This window comes from Schistocerca gregaria, chromosome 8 (genome assembly GCF_023897955.1).
Source record: "Schistocerca gregaria isolate iqSchGreg1 chromosome 8, iqSchGreg1.2, whole genome shotgun sequence".
Classification (NCBI taxonomy): domain Eukaryota; kingdom Metazoa; phylum Arthropoda; class Insecta; order Orthoptera; family Acrididae; genus Schistocerca; species Schistocerca gregaria.
This window is the reverse complement of record NC_064927.1, coordinates 467,313,127-467,331,551: the sequence shown is the minus strand read 5'-3', so window position 1 is coordinate 467,331,551 and position 18,425 is coordinate 467,313,127.

Genomic DNA, 18,425 nt, shown 5'->3' with positions numbered 1-18,425 from the left:
GCCCTAGGAAGCGGCCTGCAGACACGAGAGGATACCAACTGCATTACGCCGTGGAGAGACAGAGATTCAGAAATCAACTACTGAATTGTAAGGCGTATCTAGGAGCAGATATAGTCTCATATTTGCAATTATTTACTCTGCCCAACAAAATTATATGATAACTTTTCTGAAAGACCATAATTGTCTCCTATTTCGAGACATAGGTTTGAAATTTGGTTCAAATATGCCTACAACCTTCATCTCTGATGAGGGCTTAATGGCGTTTCGAATAGCAAGGTGTCAGCAAACGCGAAAAAAAGATCAGAGCCCAGTAGTTAATGTGACGTGTGAAATGGGTTAATGATGTCACATTGGCACCAAGCTTCACCACAATATTGTCCAACGCCATCTTGGGGCATGCCACACGATGAGAAAGTCATACTCCCTCTTTTTTTTACCCCTTGTTTTTACCGCCAATGCGATGAATGTCAGGACAGCCACACCCAGCAGTGAAATCACACGGTTTTCTTATGGGTGGCCGAAGGAAACAGTTCAGACATGCTGCAGCCTGGAATAGACACGAAGACGCCTCACAGGTTATAAAGGCTGTCAATGTAACCACCTGTCAGTGAAACCACCTTTTGCATTGGAGCGTTGATAACCACACACTCCACACACTAAAAAGACAATTCGCAGTTCTGTGAGCAACAGGATGACATTCTTGACAACGTTCGACAGTGATGCCACATGGTAATCATTTCAATGCTCCTGTCACAACGTTGAGCTGCAACAGCATTGAATATGATCTGTGCCCTTTGTCATGTAATGAGACCACAATTTTATCTCCGTTATACAGGACAGGGCTATTAGGGACCGTTCAAAACTACTCGAGGAAATCTGAAACTGATCTGAAGCAGCAAAGGGGTTTTAGGCTTTTTCAGTGTTTCTATTTCTCGCCCTCATGTGGCATGATCATGGTGGTTAGGGAGGGAGGAGGGGGGGTGGGGGGGAGGGTTTACTACATTATCATTTGAGTGCATAAGACGGTGAAGGGTTCCTCTAAGAGCCCAATTCAGCAATAGTCTCAGTGTCAGCCATGGACCTTACTCGAGTACTTTAAAAATGTATCTGTCGGGAATCTACGATACCCGTATAGTCTTGTGGCTGCTCTGGCGCTTGAAGGTAGGCAAACAGCACCTAAGGGATGCCAAAGCTGTTGCTAAATCCTCAGGCGTTGGCGCAGCCATGATGCTCAGTCGGTGTGGAAGTTTCTCACAGGTACATTCTTCAATTCTTAATGTCGCTACAAACTGCATAGGTGACACAGTGGGTGTTGCCGGAATGGTACCCTTAGAGGGCCACTTTGCGGTTTTATTCACGCCCCCCCCCCCACCTCCATCGCGCCACAGGACTGTGTGAAATAGGAGTACTGCTACGGATCATGTTCAGATTTCTTCGAATGGTTGTGAGAGGTCCCTAATGATCCCATCCTGTACACCAGAGCAAAAATACAGCAGAGCAAAAATTGCATTCGCACTAAACTCCAAGGGATCATATCATGAACTGTGGGGCTGCAGCCCCACATCCTTGGAGTACTGCTGAAACGAGTGGTGAGTGGCAGTAGTGTCGAATATTGTCAAGAGTAGTAGGACAAAGTTCATTCTATGCCACATTCTTAGTGCAGATTGCATACATTCAGGAAAAGACTTGATTCATTTTTATGCCGTCTCCCTCCCCTTCTTGTTCTGATAGGTGGTTTATGAGTCCCTGAGGATTGATTTATGACCTGCTGGGGATAATACATCCAAGAAACACCCACCCCTCCTCTTCCCCTCCTCTTCGCCCTGCTATCTGGCAACCAATTCAGGCATGAGTAATTCGAATAACTGCCTGCAATTCTGTCAATTAGATTGACTAATTAATTAAATTGATCAATTAACTCCCCTCAGACCCCTTCCTTCACCCACCTAGTAACTGGTGGGACAATTGCAGTATATGGAATACTGTTTAAACAATTTCCAATAGATAAGTTACAAAGTAGTCATTGAAATATAGTTTATTTATGTATTTAAAGAAATTTTTAGGAATATGATTGCAGTGTTTGCAATATTGTTTATTCAAACAATTTGTGGGATAGAAACCAGTGTGTGGAATATTTAAACATTTGGGACGCTTTTTCCTTTCATAAAAGGCATACCATCGACATAAAACACCCACCAGATGTAATTACAATGCAGTCAGTTTTTTCTGCGAGAGAAACATTTGTACTGCATCTGCAATGAAACACCAGAGGCGACATGCGGCCATTGTAGTGGCCATACAGCCAGTAGGGCGTTGAGACGTGCATGTACATGGGAACTGCTGTCTGGGTCTTGCCACCTTACCCATGCAGTGGGCTCATCTACATCTACATCTCCATCTACATAAGTACTCCGCAAGCCACCTGACGGTGTGTGGCGGAGGGTACCCTGAGTACCTCTATCGCTTCTCCCTTCTATTCCAGTCTCGTATTGTACGTGGAAAGAAGGATTGTCGGTATGCTTCTGTGTGGGCTCTAATCTCTCTGATTTTATCCTCATGGTCTCTTCGCGAGATATACGTAGGAGGGAGCAATATACTGCTTGACTCTTCGGTGAAGGTATGTTCTCGAAACTTCAACAAAAGCCCGTACCGAGCTACTGAGCGTCTCTCCTGCAGAGTCTTCCACTGGAGTTTATCTATCATCTCCGTAACGCTTTCGCAATTACTAAATGATCCTGTAACGAAGCGCGCTGCTCTCCGTTGGATCTTCTCTATCTCTTCTATCAACCCTACCTGGTGCGGATCCCACACTGCTGAGCAGTATTCAAGCATTGGGCGAACAAGCGTACTGTAACCTACTTCCTTTGTTGTCGGATTGCATTTCCTTAGGATTCTTCCAATGAATCTCAGTCTGGCATCTGCTTTACCGACGATCAACTTTATATGATCATTCCATTTTAAATCACTCCTAATGCGTACTCCCAGATAATTTATGGAATTAACTGCTTCCAGTTGCTGACCTGCTATTTTGTAGCTAAATGATAAGGGACCTATCTTTCTATGTATTCGCATCACATTACACTTCGCTACATTGAGATTCAATTGCCATTCCGTGCACCATGCGTCAATTCGCTGCAGATCCTCCTGCATTTCAGTACAATTTTCCATTGTTGCAACCTCTCGATACACCACAGCATCATCTGCAAAAAGCCTCAGTGAACTTCCGATGTCATCCACCAGGTCATTTATGTATATTGTGAATAGCAACGGTCCTATGACACTCCCCTGCGGCACACCTGAAATCACTCTTACTTCGGAAGACTTCTCTCCATTGAGAATGACGTGCTGCGTTCTGTTATCTAGGAACTCCTCAATCCAATCACACAATTGATCTGATAGTCCGTATGCTCTTACTTTGTTCATTAAACGACTATGGGGAACTGTGTCAAACGCCTTGCGGAAGTCAAGAAACACGGCATCTACCTGTGAACCCGTGTCTAAGGCCCTCTGAGTCTCGTGGACGAATAGCGCGAGCTGGGTTTCACACGATCGTCTTTTTCGAAACCCATGCTGATTCCTACAGAGTAGATTTCTAGTCTCCAGAAAAGACATTATACTCGAACATAATACGTGTTCCAAAATTCTACAACTGATCGACGTTAGAGATATAGGTCTATAGTTCTGCACATCTGTTCGACGTTCCTTCTTGAGAACGGGGATGACCTGTGCCCTTTTCCAATCCTTTGGAACGCTTCGCTCTTCTAGAGACCTACGGTACACCGCTGCAAGAAGGGGGGCAAGTTCCTTCGCGTACTCTGTGTAAAATCGAACTGGTATCCCATCAGGACCAGCGGCCTTTCCTCTTTTGAGCGATTTTAATTGTTTCTCTATCCCTCTGTCGTCTACTTCGATATCTACCATTTTGTCAACTGTGCGACAATCTAGAGAAGGAAGCACAGTGCAGTCTTCCTCTGTGAAACAGCTTTGGAAGAAGACATTTAGTAATTCGGCCTTTAGTCTGTCATCCTCTGTTTCAGTACCATTTTGGTCACAGAGTGTCTGGACATTTTGTTTTGATCCACCTACCGCTTTGACATAGGACCAAAATTTCTTAGGATTTTCTGCCAAGTCAGTACATAGAACGTTACTTTCGAATTCATTGAAAGCCTCTCGCATAGCCCTCCTCACACTACATTTCGCTTCGCGTAATTTTTGTTTGTCTGCAAGGCTTTGGCTATGTTTATGTTTGCTGTGAAGTTCCCTTTGCTTCCGCAGCAGTTTTCTAACTCGGTTGTTGTACCACGGTGGCTCTTTTCCATCTCTTACGATCTTGCTTGGCACATACTCATCTAACGCATATTGTACCATGGTTTTGAACTTTGTCCACTGATCCTCAACACTATCTGCACTTGAGACAAAACTTTTGTGTTGAGCCGTCAGGTACTCTGTAATCTGCTTTTTGTCACTTTTGCTAAACAGAAAAATCTTCCTACCTTTTTTAATATTTCTATTTACGGCTGAAATCATCGACGCAGTAACTGCTTTATGATCGCTGATTCCCTGTTCTGCATTAACTGATTCAAATAGTTCGAGTCTGTTTGTCACCAGAAGGTCTAATATATTATCGTCACGAGTCGGTTTTCTGTGTAACTGCTCAAGGTAGTTTTCAGATAAAGCACTTAAAAATATTTCACTGGATTCTTTGTCCCTGCCACCCGTTATGAACGTTTGAGTCTCCCAGTCTATATCCGGCAAATTAAAATCTCCACCCAGAACTATAACATGGTGGGGAAATCTACTCGAAATATTTTCCAAATTATTCTTCAGGTGCTGAGCCACAACAGCTGCTGAGCCCGGGGGCCTATAGAGACATCCAGTTACCATGTCTGAGCCTGCTTTAACCGTGACCTTCACCCAAATCATTTCACAATTCGAATCTCCGTCAATTTCCTTCGATACTATTGCACTTCTTATCGCTATAAACACGCCTCCCTCTTCACTGTCCAGCCTATCTCTGCGGTATACATTCCAATCAGAGTTTAGGATTTCATTACTGTTTACGTCTGGTTTCAGCCAACTTTCTGTTCCTAGTACTATATGGGCGTTGTGACCGTTTATTAATGAGAGCAGTTCTGGGACCTTTCTATAGACGCTTCTGCAGTTTACTATTAGCACATTAATATTGTTATTCCTTGTTGCATTTTGCCTACTCCTGCCTTGCCGCGTCTCAGGAGGCGTCTTGTCGGGCCTAGGGAGGGAATTCTCTAACCTAAAAAAACCCCATGTGCACTCCACACGTACTCCGCTACCCTCGTAGCCGCTTCCGGCGTGTAGTGCACGCCTGACCTATTCAGGGGGACCCTACATTTCTCCACCCGATAGCGGAGGTCTAGAAATTTGCACCCCAGCTCTCCGCAGAATCGTCTCAGCCTCTGGTTTAAGCCTTCCACTCGGCTCCAAACCAGAGGACCGCGATCGGTTCTCGGAACGATACTACAAATAGTTAGCTCTGATTCCACCCCGCGAGCGAGGCTTTCCACCTTCACCAACTCCGCCAACCGCCTGTACGAACTGAGGATGACCTCTGAACCCAGACGGCAAGAGTCATTGGTGCCGACATGAGCAACAATTTGCAGTCGGGTGCACCCAGTGCTCTCTATCGCCGCCGGTAGGGCCTCCTCCACATCTCGGATGAGACCCCCCGGCAAGCAGACAGAGTGAACACTGGCCTTCTTCCCCGACCTTTCCGCTATTTCCCTAAGGGGCTCCATCACCCGCCTAACGTTGGAGCTCCCAATAACTAATAAACCCCTCCCCCCGTGTGCCTGCTCGGACCTTGCTGAAGGAGCAGCCACATGTCCACTCACAGGCAGAGCGGGCGATGCCACACGGCCAGCCTCCACATTGACCCTCCGCCTCGTGCGCCGCGAACGCCGCTGAACCCGCCACTCCCCTTGGGGAGAGGGTGGCCCAACCGCGCCCGGTACCCGCGAAGATGTCTCGACAGCAGGGACAGTGGGTGAAGCATCTAACACCTGGGGTGCACCATGCGACGCACCAGACTCCCCACTGCCGCTACACTCCGAGGCAGCAGCCTGAAGACGGCTGACCGCGGCCATCAAGACGCTCAGCTGTTCGCGAAGAGTGGCCAGCTCCTCCTGCGTCCGTACACAATGTCACTGCTGGAGCCACCAGACCGCACTAATCCCCCTGAACAAAGCATCAGGTGGTAGAAGCTATTTGATATTGATTCCTGAGGAATTCTCATCGAGGCACATGCTCTTCCTCTCTCCTTCTCTCTCCCAAGTGGATGCATCCTGTTCGTGTGAGCCAGTGTACTCAAAAACATGCCTCCCCCACCCCTCCACCCTTTACATCCCCCTACCCTGCCCTGGGGTCGGTAGTCGCTACATTAATGTGTTCTCACAATTTCACTGTTATGGAAATCTGGAGCAGTATTCCAGAACAACTACGCAGTGCTACTGAAACTGCTGGGCTGTGGTTGTTTTGGAAATAGATCCACCACTCTATCAAACTGCTTGACAAATTAATTGTTTGACTGTGTGGGACAGTTTTTCTGTCCATCTTATTGGTGGATACTAGGACTAGTATGTGTGGTGGGATTCGATCCTGCAATGGCAACTGCCACTTTTTTCCTCATTTCTCCTATTAGTGGATACTGACACAGTTAGGTCATTTGGTAGGAAGCCCATTGCACTTGAGGTAGCTGAAATTTAAAATATCGGTTCAGTTCGCACTCTATGTCCTTAGACAATTTGTGCGAAGGACTGAACAGATGCGTGCTTGCAAGATCACAATTGGAAACAATACATTGATCAGTCACAGATTTTACATTGTCAATGGGTATTTAAAGCCCTATATAATACCTAAATTGTTTCTCTCAGCTACACCAGGACGAAAATGAGGAGGAGGAGGAGGAGGTGGGGAAGCAAGAGGAAGGATCTGCCATGTGGTAGTAACAACAACAAGTACCACTCCTCCCTTTCTGTTGCAAGACGGTCTCCACTGTAATGTATCGAGAAGCACTAAACATTACACGCTTCGCACTTCGTTGTGAAAGTAGTAGGGAGTTGGGGTTATGGCTGTAATTTTGATATCAAATTGATATTCAAATTAATTAAATTGAACAATTAATTACCATGCCCCAACCACTCCAACCCCAAAACACACAAACCCCCCGAACACTTCCACCCCCCCCCCCCTCCCCGGATGATATCGTATGTTTCTCTCAGGCTGCACGTGGGCTCCAAAGCCTCTTCCCCACTCTCCTCCCTCCCCCAACCTACTGTATTGGTGGGAATTACGAATTTTGGCTGGAATTTCGAATTTTGGTATGAATTTCATTGTTTCAGGGCTGTGCTGACATTCCTCCCCACTCAGGAATTGGCAGGAAATTAAAATTGGCTGTGCTCTTTCCAGTACTCAAACCCTGGTCTTTCTAGACAGAAAGCCCAAGTGCAGCCCTCTAACACAACTGTACCGCCAGAGGTGCTTGAAATTGATGGGGAATTAAAAGTGGCACTGCCCTTTCTGGGACTCGAACCCTTGTTCTACTGGATGGAAATCCCCAGTTCAACCCTCCCACCCCCTCCCAATACATGGTAACTGTCCAGATGCGGGAGAGGAAGGTTATGTCAGTGTACATTATTTATTTTGGTCGAGAAACTGAAACGAAGATCGATTCTAATTACATAATCAATCATAAATATCAGGCCTAATTACACAACCACATGCATAACGCTACACAAGGACGGCATAAAATCGCAATACAACTCAAAAACCTACAATGTTGTACAGCTGATGTTACCTTAATTGGAAAAATTTCGCAATACCACTCGAAACTAGCGACAGACACTAAAACTCTACCTACGTCTAAATGCTGGAGGGAAAAAGGCAGGAGTGTAAGGTATTCTTTCTTTTCTTTTTGGTGGGAAATATGTTCAGCTGACTAGTTGCTGGTGTTGGACAGAGAGGAGTTTACAAAGTGTATTACCTGTAAGCATATAGTAGCTGTCGTTGTTTGATGTCGGAGTTCGCTACAGATGCCTGCTCAAAAACCACCTACAGCCCAGCTAACCAAAGCCAATACACGATACCACAACTGATAGAAAAAAATGCAACACCGTTTTAATTACACTTCGAAGTTGTCGTGAAAAAAACCAGCACTCGTAAAAAACGGGTCATCAATGCAGCACATGTACTGGGGAAAATCATCGTCTTAAAAGACTGCAGAGGGGCCAGCAGTTGAACATGCATTCCGCTTGATAGGTCTCCCAAAAGGCGGAAAATCAAGGCCCTCTTCCCCCCTCCTCCCTCCCTCCACCTACCTACAGGGCGGATAAATGCTTTTTCAAACGGCGAGCTGCTCTGCAGAGCATCTCATAGTTTCTCTGCGCCCCCCCCCCCCCCCCCCCCCCCCAAAACTGTGGCTGCTGGCTACACGTGACCCTCAACAGTCGCTCATGACACGCGGTCCGCCTTGAGGCAGCGCCCCTTAGCGCAAAAAGAAAAGTTACCAGCACAATCCTGCCACTCTGGAGAATGCTCCAGATGGCTTTCCAAAAGTCGGCTGCTTACAAAACAGGAAGTCCCTTCTGCCTAAAGCGAGCACAGCCTCAAACCGCAGTGCCTTCAGTACAAGCACGGCGCTGGCATCCCTCAGAACAAAACCATGATAAATAAGTGTTATCCCCACCGATAGTTGTTTGTCTAAAGGGCCAGCCCTGTGCTCTTAGGGAACCAGCCCGCAGCGGCCTGCCGTTCTGTGCTGGATTATTTAACACCAATGTGACTTCTATAATAAAGCAACTATTAAAAACTGAAAACACAAATCATGGCGATAATAAATGGCCTCTTTCCACGAAAATAAGCAAAGTGTACATTGTGCTGCAATATAAAATCGGCCTGTCGCCTTATGACAATAAAATGGTAATTTGTGATGACGGGATTGAAACTCTCCATACTCACAGTGCTCACTTATAGTGAGAAAATGGTTGGGGGACTCTGAGTGAGATGGAGAGAATGAGTGAGAGAAAGAAACTGCGTTTGTCTACAAATTAGTATAATCCTTTTATCATAGTGTAAATATTGTATGTGTGTGATGTATAGTGTGCCTACATGTGTAATTGCTTACGTCTGTGTGCAAGCATGTGAGTACAATTGAGTGTGAATGCCTGTGTACATGTATATGCCTACACATATAGTAAATACATTCAGTTTATTTTTAATAAATACTGTGTCTGCATGAATATATAAGCACCATCTGCAGGGAACAGTTTAAAAAAATTATAATAACTATAAGAATTATAAAAAGTTAAAAGTGTGGAAATAAATAAAAAACTGTAGAAAAATCATCCAAAGAAGTTAAAAAAATGTAAATGGAGTAAAAAGTAGTTGAACTGTATGTCTCTCTTTAGCACTTCATGTGCATGTGTTGTTGTGTGAGTGCATGTGTAAATAGAATAGTTTTTAAGTTTCACTTACCGCTAGCTATCTAAGTCATACTAGCTTTAAGCGTGAGTTCCGCCCATTTCATTTTAGTGCAGCTGTTTGGGATGGACATTTTAGACCCATCGACTTCATTGCATTATTCAGTTATTTCAGCTTCTTGGGGTGGAAAACGTTTAGAGCCATCCAGTTCAGCATATAAATTAAGTCTTCCGTCTGGTCGAATTTCACTAGTAATAGTAATAGGAACAGTGCTAAGAGAAACTACCTCTGAAATATATGTAATCAGAACTGCAATATAATGTAGAAATTTTCACCCAGTACTGTTGGTAATGTAGGAATATTCCATCAGCGCTGCAATGCAAAGTAAAAAAAAAAAAAAAAAAAAAAAAAAAAAAAAAAAAAAAAGTCAACCGGTACTATTACTTGAGAAATCGAGAAAAGTGAATGTGTGTAAAAACATTTCAAACAGTAACAATAACTATGAATTTAAAAGCAGTATTACTTAGTGTACTATAAAAACAACAAAATTTGTCAATGTAAAGTATTATTTCTACTGTGAATATTTATGTGTAAATAAAAAAATGTTATTCGTTTCTATACGTATTTATTGTTCTTTCACGAATTCATACACTCACAAATGTATATTAAGTACGTGCATGAAATATGACATTAATTTTTCTAAAATGAATGCTATTAAGTAGATTAAATTTAAGATGGAAGTAACAAAATGTATAGAAAGGTTGCTTGTGTTTACGCCTTTGTGCTGCACGTATTGGTTTATATGGCAGGATGCACATGACGGTCTCCCCTTCTAAAGACACACTGCAAACGTGTCTAAATTGCCTCTCCTGTGCTGGAAGAAAGCTACAGACATAGAATCTGGGCCAAAGCTGTATACTGTCAAAGTGGAAACCGGGTGAAATCATTAAAGAAAGTATACTAATATTATTAGTTAAAAATTCATTTATTCCTCGAAGTAATTTTACATTTTTATAAGCAGACAGAGGAAGACTATTTTCACACATTTTGTTTATGAGTTGATGGAAAACAGAGCACAGGTAGAGTTCCAGGTCTAGAATAGCAGCAAACTTGAAGATTCGACGCATTCATGTGATCTTCTCCTTCGAATTCACACAGATGATGGTCGAATGATCGAAGCAACGTCAACCCTGCGGGTCTGGGGGTAAGAATAGGCCCACGGTATTCCTGCCTGTCGTAAGGGGCGACTAAAAGGAGTCTCAAACGTTTCGGCCTTATGTGATGGTCCCCTGTCGGGTTTGACCTCCATATCTCAAAATTCTTCCGAAGAGGGTGCCGACTGAGGAAGGGCGTCTTAAATGGTGCATTGTGTCCTTCTTGCGGTCAGACCTTTCGACAGCTTATTCGTCGTTGTATTGCAGTCCTGCCCGCTCTCCATATCTTGGGCATGGATTCGTTCCTGCCGTACGATGTGCAGTGCCACTTTCTGCAACGACAGCGACCATGGACTACATGTCACCGAAATTCCAGCACGATAGCCAGTCCGTTGTGGTGGGGCCGCCATGTATCCAGTTGGTTGTAGCCCCTTGACAGCACAGGGATCGCTCTACTGATGCCTGCGACATTAACTCCCCACGTATGCCAAGGAGTAGATGCCCATCTCCCTAGGGCATCAGGACTCCTGGCAATGGCCATCCTGCCTGGTGGCCTTTGCTGTGGCTGGGTGGCGCCCGTGGGGAGGGCCCTTGGTCGGAGTAGGTGGTATCAGGGCAGATGACCCGCAATGAAGCATAGTACATCATCTCTCGCTGGTGGGCAGCCGCCAGCAGTCTCTGAGCTTTCTCGGGCTCAATTTAATGCTCAGAAGTACGATCCGAAAACGTTCCCCTCCCTGGGCACATCGTGGGAGGAGCGTAAGTCTCAGGATGGCAATAACAGCTATTCGCCCCGATTCTTAGTCTGTACGAGAGCTGGTGGGGAGTCTTTTATATCCACAAAGCCTCAGTTCTTCATCGAGCATTTAGAGGACAAGTTTGTGGAGGTGGAGGGTTGTCCACGACGTTACTTGCTAGTGACAAGTTGGGGGATGTTGTCGTTATGATCTCATCCCATGAGAGCTTAAATATGGTCCAGGGTGATATTTACCATCTGCAATGACAACCGTGTAAGCCCCATCAGTTCAGCATAGTCCAGCAAAATCACTGAGCCGTATAATTACACATGCCCCCTTGCCCCTGGGGGGCTCTACCCACCCTGTTGCTTCTGCGCGACCTATCTCAGGAGCAACACCCTCCCACCCCACAGGGACGTCCGTCCCAGTTTCTCAGCTGGAGAAGCGTTCAACTTCTTTGGCTACTCTCGCTCGCAAGGGGTCCCTTGGGTCCCTCCCTTCCCAGGTTTCCACCAGTGGGAAGGATGAAGCCCGACAGTGGCGTAAGTTCCCACCAGTTGCTGGTCATAGGTTTTTGCGATCCTCCTCTGTCCCAGAGACTGAATAGGTGAAGCCCTCCCAGCCAGTGAAACCCAAAGTTCAGCGAGAGAAATCCAAGAGAAAGACCTCTAAGGCCAAGGAACTTGCGGTGGCACCCACCCCACCACAACCTTGCAGCTCCGCGTCTGAGGACGAGGTGGAGATTCTGGCATCCACTGGAGACATCAATCTCGCCGGTCCCTAGGACGCAATGGATGGCACTTGCACAGGTGTTCAATCAGCGGCAGCAGGCGACCCAGCGGCGTGATCTGCCTCCCCAGTCCCTTCACGCCTTTCTCAGCCATGAACAACGTCATCCTCCAGTGGAACTGCAGCGGTTTCTTCCACCATCTTACTGAGCTCCGACAACTTCTCAGCCTTCACCCTTTCCTCTGCATTGCTCTTCAAGAAACTTGGTTTCTGGCAATGTGAACCCCAGCCCTCTGTGGCTATCGGGGTTATTATGGGAACTGGGCAGCTTATGAAAGGGTATCTGGTTGCGTCTGCATCTACATCCTTCACTCCCTTCACAGCGAGTCTGTCCCTCTACAGACACCTTCAGAGGCCGTCGCTGTTCGGGTGTGGGCACCACAGGCTGTTACAATCTGCAGTCTTTATCTTCCACCGGATGGTGATGTCCCACACCATGTCCTGGCTGCGCTGATAGCAAAATTGCCGCCACCTTTCCTGTTACTGGGCGTGGGGTGGGGTGGGTCAGTGGCAACAGGTCGAGGTGCATGTACTGACACAGCTCGACCTTTCCATTTTAAATGATGGTGCCTTCACACATTTCAGTGTGGCACATGGCACGTACTCAGCCATTGACCTTCCAATCTGCAGCCCCAGCCTCCTACTGTCTGTCCAATGGACTGTACATGACGACCTGTGTGGTAGTGACCACTTTCCAATCTTTCTGTCACCACGCGCCCTTGCAGATGGGCTATGAATAAGGGTGACTGGGACTTGTTCTCCTCCATGGCCGCTATTGAGCCTCTTTCTACTGAAACCATTGATGCGGTGGTTCACTCGGTCACCACCGGCATCGTTATGCCGCTGATTCTGCCATTCCCCGTTCTTCTGGGTCCTCTCAGGGGAGGACTGTGCCTTGGTGGTCGCCTGAGATCGCTGAGGCAAGATCTCTGGTGGGCGCTCCAGCATCACAAGCGACATCCCTCAATAGAACACCTCATCACCTCCGGCTGCGTGCGCGGGCTCACCGCCTTATTCGCAACGCAAGAAGGAGTGCTGGGAACAGTATGTCTCCACCTGTGGCCTCCTTATCTCTTCATCGCAGGTCTGGGCCAAGATTCGACGCCTCTATGGCTATCGGACCCCTGTCAGAGTCCCTGCGCTCTCACTGAATGGAACAGTTTGTACTGACCCCAACATCATTGAAAACCGCTTAGCAGTCCATTTTGCTCTCAGCTCCGCTTCTGTGAATTACCCCCAGGCCTTCCGCTCCATTAAAGAGCGAATGAAACGTCGGAGCGCCTTTCATTTCACACCCACCACCCTGAATCCTACAATATAACATTCAGTGGGTGGGAATTTCACAGTGCCCTAGCCGCTTGCCCTAATACAGCTCCTAGGTCAGATCGCATCCACTGCCAGATGCTGAAAACACCTCTCAGAGGACTGCCAGCGAAGCCTCCTCGACCTTTACAACCGTATTTGGGTCGAGGGTGAGTTTCCGTCGCAGTGGCGGAAAAGCATTGTTATCCCCGTTTTTAAACCTGGCAAGAACCAATTGGAGGTGGACAGCTACCGCCCCTTTAGCCTCTCCAACGTTCCTTGCAAGTTACTCGAACGCACGGTGAGCCGGCGGTTGAGGTGGGTACTCGAGTCTCGGGGCCTTCTGGCTCCATCTCAGCGTGGGTTCCGTAAAGGCCGCTCTGCCGACGACAGTCTGGTGAGCCTGGAATCAGCCATCCGTACGGCCTTTGCCCACCGTCAGTACCTCGTCGCTGTCTTTTTTGGCATGCAAAAGACGTACGATACGACATGGCGCCATCACATCTTCTCTACACTTCATGGTTGAGGTCTTCGAGGTCCACTGCCGATTTTCCTACGAAATTTTCTGTCGCATCCCACATTCCGCGTGCAAGTCGCGGCCTCCTATAGTTCCTCCCGAGTTCAGGAGAACGGGGTACCGCAGGGGTCAGTCTGTTGTTAATTGCAATTAATGGGCTCGCTGCGGCGGTGGGAACGTCTGTCTCAGCTTCCTTGTATGATGACGACTTCTGCCTCTACTATAGCTTCATTGGCATTGCAGCTGCTGAGCGTCTGCTGCAGGGCGCTATCCGTAAGGCGCAGTCTTGGGCTGTAGCGCATGGCTTCCAGTTTTCGGCTGCCAAGACCTGCGTTATGCATTTCTGCTGGCGGCGAACAGTTCACCCTGAGCCGCGGCTTTGTCTTGCCGGCGAACTCCTTGCTGTGGTGGAGACACATCGGGTTTTGGGTGTGGTTTTTGATGCCCAGTTGTCTTGGCTCCCATATATTCGGCAGCATAAGCAGATGTGTTGGCAGCATCTTAATGCTCTGCGATGCTTGAGCCACACCAGCTGGGGCGCCGACCGATCTACCCTGTTACGGCTCTAGCAGGCGTTAATCCAGTCCCGCTTGATTATGGGAGCCTGGCTTATGGTTCAGCATCCCCATCTGCATAGCGGATGCTGGACCGATTCCTTCACAGCGGGATCCGACTTGCCACTGGTGCTTTCCGGACCAGCGCTGTGGACAGCATACTTGTGGAGGCAGGTGTCCCTCCGCTGCGGTTACGGCGCCAACTTCTACTTTCCACTTATACTACGCATGTTTGTAGCTTGCCCGGGCTTCCTACTTATCGTCTACTGTTGCCCCAGAACGCCGGCCCCGGTCGGGATGTACGATCACGGTCCGCGTCAGAGAGCTTCTCTCTGGGCTTGGGGTTTTCCATCTTCCACCTCCTTTCCGGTCCCCTCTGCGTACACGCCCGCGGTGTGTGCCTCGCCCTTGCCTTCGGCTGGAATTGGCGCAGGGCTCGAAGGACTCAATCCCACAGGAGGCCTTCCGCCGCCGCTTTCTGTACATCCTTGCCACGTATCTGGCGTTGTTTACACGGACAGTTTGATGGTTGCTGGTCGTGTTGGATATGCTCTCACTCTAGGGGACCACACATTCATTGATGGCTGGCTGCAGCGTTTTCACTGCTGAGCTGGTCGCCATCTTTCATGGCCTAGAGTATATCCGCTCATGCTCCGGTGAGTCCTTCGTTATCTGTAGCGACTCCCTGAGCGGTTTCAGTGCTATCGACCAGTGTTTCCCTCGCTCTCGTCTGGTGATGGCTATCCAGGAGTCCCTCCATAGTCTTGCCCGTTGCGGCCGCTCTGTGGTCTTTGTGTCGGCCCCAGGCCATGTTGGGATACCAGGCAATGAACATATTGACTGCCTGGTCAAACAGGCCACCAGTAAACCATCTCTGGACGTTGGCCTCACGGAGACTGATTTGCGAGCCTTCTTACGCCGCAAAGGTTTCGCGCTATGGGACGCTGACCACACCCAATAAACTCCGTCCTATCAAGGAGACAACGGATGTGTAGCGGTCATCCCTGCGAGCCACTAGCAGGGACTAATTAGTCCTTTGTTGGCTCCGCATTGGCCACGCCTGCTTAACACACAGCTATTTACTGTGGCATGAGGACCAGCCTTGCGTGGTCCACATTTTGTTGGACTGTCCACTTTTAAGTGTGCTCAGGCAGACGTTTGCGCTGCCTGATACGCTTCCTACCATTTTAACTGATGACACTGCTATGGTAGGCTTAGCTCTGTGTTTTATTCGGACACGGGGCTTTTATCACTTAATCTAAGTGCTTGTCCTTTTGTGTTGATTCTAGCCTATGGCCTACGATTTTAGTCTGATTTGTTAGTGTGTTTCTCGGTGGTTGGCTTTTCCTTTTTTGTCTCTATGGTCGGCCAACCACTGTCACCCTCTGTATGATTTTAATTCCTTTTGTCTGGTCTCTAAGTCTTTCTTTTCTTGTGTCGTCTCCCATCTTTTCCATTGTTTTTTTTTCTGTGTGGGTGTTTTTGGAAAAAGGGACCGATGACCGTAGCAGTCTGGTCACTTTAATCCACCAACCAACCAGTGAATTCCGTGGTAATCGCTTTGCATCCCTCCATGTTTCACAACGCTTCATACCCTTGAAAGATCTCGGTCATGCAACACCTGCTGAGAATGTCTCTATTATATCAGTATTTTCCTTGAGCAGTATATTTAAAATTTAACTGTCTATGCTTCTCATCATAGGAACCATGAAGTAAAGGAATAGGTTATTAAAAGAGTAAATTAATCTAGAAAATAAAAAGGCGTGAGGACTTTCAAATTTTAAGTATACCCTTTATCCCTCAACAAATTTGTGATAACGACGGTGATGTGGCTGGACGGTTTATCAACCAGGCAGTGGGAAACGATATCCAGCTGATGCGAATGTGGACAGACCATAATTCTTTTTCGGACGCTATACACCTATAATTGATAGTCAAAATGTTATGCTCCATGAACGTAAAGGTACTGTGGAATGTGTTCTGACATATAACCAGGCATTTGTGGAAGTGACCAGACTACTACTCATGTAAAGAGAAATTACGTTTGTCTAGTCGTAAGAGAAGGATTCATTTGACGTGGCGAATTGTGATTTCAACGTATTGAGGAGTATGTTGTTGTGGTCTTTAGTCCTGAGAGTTGTTTGAAGCAGCTCTCCGTGCTACTCTACCTGTGCAAGCTTCTTCATCTCCCAGTACCAACTGCAACCCATATCCTTTTGAATCTGCTTAGTGTATTCATCTCTTCGTCTCCCTCTACGATTTTTACTCTCCACGCTGCCCTCCAATGATTAATTGGTGATCCCTTGATGCCTCAGAACATGTCCTACTAACCGATCCCTTCTTCCAGTCAAGCTGAGCCACAAACTCCTCTTTTCCCCAATTCTATTCAGTACCTCCCCATTAGTGATGTGATCTTCCCATCTAATCTTCAACATTCTTCTGTAGCACCACATTTGGAAAGCTTCTTTTCTCTTCTTGTCCATACTATTTATCGTCCATGTTCCACTTCCATACATGGCTACACTCCATACAAATACTTTCAGAAACGACTTCCTGACAGTTAAATCTATACTCGATGTTAACAAATTTCTCTTCTTCAAAAACGCTTTCCTTTCCATTACCGCTCTACCTTTTATATCCTCTCTACTTTGACCATCATTAGTTACTTTGCTCCCCAAATAGCAAAACTCCTTTACTACTTTATGTGTCTCATTTCCTAATCTAATTCCCTCAACATCACCCGACTTAATTCGACTACATTCCATTATCCTCGTTTTGTTTTGTTCATGTTCATCTTATATCCTCCTTTCAACGCACTATCCATTCCGTTCAACTGCTCTGTCTCTGACAGAATTACAATGTCATCGGCGAACCTCAAAGTTGTTATTACTTCTCCACGCATTTTAATATCTACTCCAATTTTTTTTGTTTCCTTTACTGCTTGCTCAATTTACAGATTGAATAATATCGGGGATAGGCAACGACCCTGTGTCACTCCCTTACCAACCACTGATTCCCGTACAGGAACGTCCACTCTTATAACTGCCATATGGTTTCTGTACAAATTGTAAATAGCCTCTCGCTCCCTGTATTTTACCCCTGCCACCTTCGAAATTTGAAAGAGAGTATTCCAGTCAACATTGTCAAAAGCTTTCTCTAAGTCTACAAATGCTAGAAACGTAGGTTTGCCTTTCCTTAATCTAGCTTCTGAGATAAGTGGTAGGGTCAGTATTGCCTCACGTGTTCCAATATTTCTACGGAATCCAAACTGAGGTGTATACCCGAATATAAAGTGTGTTGGTTCATTTCGTAAACAGCTGCAAAATACAGCAATGCAGAAGTTCAACTGCATCTGATTTGGTGTACAAGCAGGATGGGCAATACAGCTGTAAGAAAATAGATACACAGAACGTCCTCTCATCGCCTCCCCCAAAACAGATCCTCATGAGATCTTCGTTGCACTACTGACTGCGATGTTTATTACAGTACACCAATCCATAATGGTGTTGTCTTTCGGCGGCGCGAGGGCTGTTGATTATCACGTACTGCTGGACGTATATGCTTTGCAACATTTACTTAGAGAGTCTTGGTGTGCCGACTGGAGGAGTAAAACGTCAAATAATTTCCGGGAACTGAGCAGAATAACGACACTTAGCCGTTTCGGGTGTGGACATACTATAATGTTTTCGGGTACTATAAACACATAAAAGATACACTTAGCGATCCGAAGTAATCGGATATCTGTCTGAAAATGACTTTCAAGTTTGTTGCTCCCTCCATCGGTAATACTGGAATTCAATATGGTGTTGGTTCAACCTTAGCCTTAGTGTCAGCTTCCACTCTCGCAGGTACACGTTCAGTCAAGTGTTGGAACGTTTCCTGGGGAATGGCACCCCATTCTTCACGGAATGCTGCGCTGAGG